Raw genomic sequence first — 2,959 nt, forward strand, 5'->3', positions numbered from 1 at the left:
TAGTTAATACACGCAGAGATGAATTCATGCATATTGTTGTTCTCAGATACATTCTATTTTACCTCTAACAGAAAACATGTTTTTAATTGCAAATATGAGATCATAAGCTGACCGTGTATTAATAGTAACACGGCTCCTTATTCGCTGCGTACGATGTAATAGGGTTAGTAAAATTCACTCTCGTTTACTTTCCTGTATCACAGCGTGCGGGGTTAGTAAAATTGTGTGAAATGAATTTATCTTATCGAGTCAACTGCATTCTCCCGCAAAATCTTTAAAACATGACGAAAGTAAGGTATATTGTTTTTGAAGGCGTCATTCAACCGGGTGCAGGATCACGTGACTTTGATGGATTCCCAATTAAACGTTAATTAAGGAAAACACACCGGTGGTGATTTTTTCAAATAACTTTTTAAAATATGTTTTCTTAAGAATTTCGACTAGTGCTTAAAATAAATATTTTTATGCTGCTTATGGCAATGGGAAAAACATAAAAATTACTTTATTTGATAAGCGTGCTCCTTAAAAAAGTCGTTGTGTACTGCACGGTTATGCTGCACGCAACTTGAAATGTTGTTACCGATTTCAAGCGTATTCAAGGACTTATTCTTATACCTTAAGAAATCTTTTATGCACCAAATATTTTTTACAAATGTATTGCAATAACTTAAGATATTAAAACAAAAATTCCTAACGGTGTGTTTGCATTATGTCCAGCCCATGTGTAACTCCCTGAAAACCCACTTTAATTTGCACCCTGTTCAATGCTACTGACTGCGTGTGAAAAGCTACGGACCTTATATAGAGCAATATATGTGTTTGTCTGAAACACTATGTCCCCTTCTGCGCCGCTTTGAAGCTATATATTTGACCTTTGACCTTGAAGGATGACATTAACCTTGACCTTTGACCACTCAAAATGTGCAGCTCCATGAGATACACATGCATGCCAAATATCAAGTTGCTATCTTCAATATTGCAAAAGTTATGGCAAATGTTAAAGTTTGACGCAAACACACAAACAAACAAAGCAACAAACCAACAAACCAACAGACAGGGCAAAAATAATATGTCCCCCACTATAGTGGTGGTGGACATACAAAAACATTGTCAACATGCTTTGCAAAGAAATAAAGAGTATTATGTAAGGTGAGATAATTTTCCATATAAGCTTCGAGGCTTTTCACGTGCATTCGGCAACGTTAAAACAATAAGGTTAATGTTTGTCATGTTATTGCGTTGTATGCTGGAGAAATAAAGGTACTCGATTAAATAAATTCATGACACGGCTTCTTATTGACCTCGCTTAATGTGATACAGCTTAATATGTTTAATGGGCTAACTAAGAAGCCATATAACTAATTATGTTGTCTACAATAAATTTTAAATATCTTGAATTAGCGATAACAGTAATTATGTGCATCATTAGAAAGGTATGGAAGACGAAAACATCCTCTTTATATTGTCGAAAAAAAGTACCTGGCTAAACCATCGAATAATTCAAGAAGGTATATTTGCTGCATTATGCTGTTTTACAACAATTAATTGTTAACACATATGCCTGTTCTTTAGTGCAACATTTTTAATGTTGCGTTAAGCGCATTCTTTTCATTAGTGTATTTTGATTTTAAGATTCAACAACTACAATGTGCTATCGGTAACTTTCACTCCCTTTTATGTAAAAAACCCGCTCCCTCCTCTTAAATAGAAAATTGTCTCCGCATCTGGTGTCCCACTCGCCCCCTACTCGCCTCTATTCCCAACACCACTTCATCTAACACAGAATCATGTCACCGCGTCTCGTTAACTTCGCGCCCAATATTACCCACGCTACCTCCTCTGACACATAATAACGTCACCGCGTCTGGTTTCTTAGTCGCCCACTACTCGCCTCCTACCCCTCCCCTTACAAATGATTATGCACACGCGCCTGATGTCCTACTCGCCCATACAACCTGGAGCTGGGGGACACAAGCCTTTCCGCGCTATCGTCGCGCTGGTCAAACGCACTACTCATCTAATGTTTCAAATGATTTCTCACAGTGTTCCACGTCGAGCCGTTGAAGCCGGAGCCGGCGGATCGCAGTGCGACTGCGAGGTTTGCTCAGCGTGAATACCGGACTGTCGGTCATATCCGGGAGGAAGCGCCGTTTGCTGCGCGTCCGGGCATGAGGTCCATTTCGAGTGCTTCCGGAGGGACAACAGACCAATGGTGCTCGTCCGGGAGCGGCGAAAGCGCCACCGGAACCAGAAGCGCCGCTCTTCGGTGTGAACCTGTCATACACAAATGACCTTGTAAAGTTAACGGTCTAAACTTACAACGCATGGACCAACATTGATAAATGAACTCAATCTAACACTCTAGACTTTGTCCCAGCTTAATGGGACTGGTAAACAGATAAATGAGACAGCAAATAAAATGTGGTATATTGAAAAAGATAGCATTCATGCTATTTAAACAAACGAAACAAAACATATGAATATTTCGTTTTGTTTCTTGATAGGTAAATCAATAGCGTTTGTAACGTTTTTGTCGATGCATTGGAAAACACATGCTTTTGCCTCCCTGACAGGTTCCTTGCCCGATCGATAGTGGTTCCGAGATCAATCCTCGATGGAGAACGCGGCTTGTTGAGTTGCGATACATTTCACGAAGTGCGAGAAGGGTGTTAGTATCAATGACTGGATCAGGATCATAAACACCGGAAATTGATAAAAGTTTGTGAAATAGTCTATCGTGCCATACCCTGTCAAAGGCCTGACGAGCGTCCAGAAAACATAGATATACACTTGATCCCTGATAGAAGCGAGTATACCGTCCTTGCACCGGCTTAATAAAATCGATTCATAAAGCTTTAGCAGCGTTGACGATAGTGTAATTGCTCGGTAATTATTAGGCTGGTCTCGCCGCTTTCGCCCGCCTTTAAACAGTGTAATAATCTCACCTTCCTTAAGTTTG

Source organism: Dreissena polymorpha, chromosome 1 (assembly GCF_020536995.1).
Source record: "Dreissena polymorpha isolate Duluth1 chromosome 1, UMN_Dpol_1.0, whole genome shotgun sequence".
Lineage (NCBI taxonomy): Eukaryota > Metazoa > Mollusca > Bivalvia > Myida > Dreissenidae > Dreissena > Dreissena polymorpha.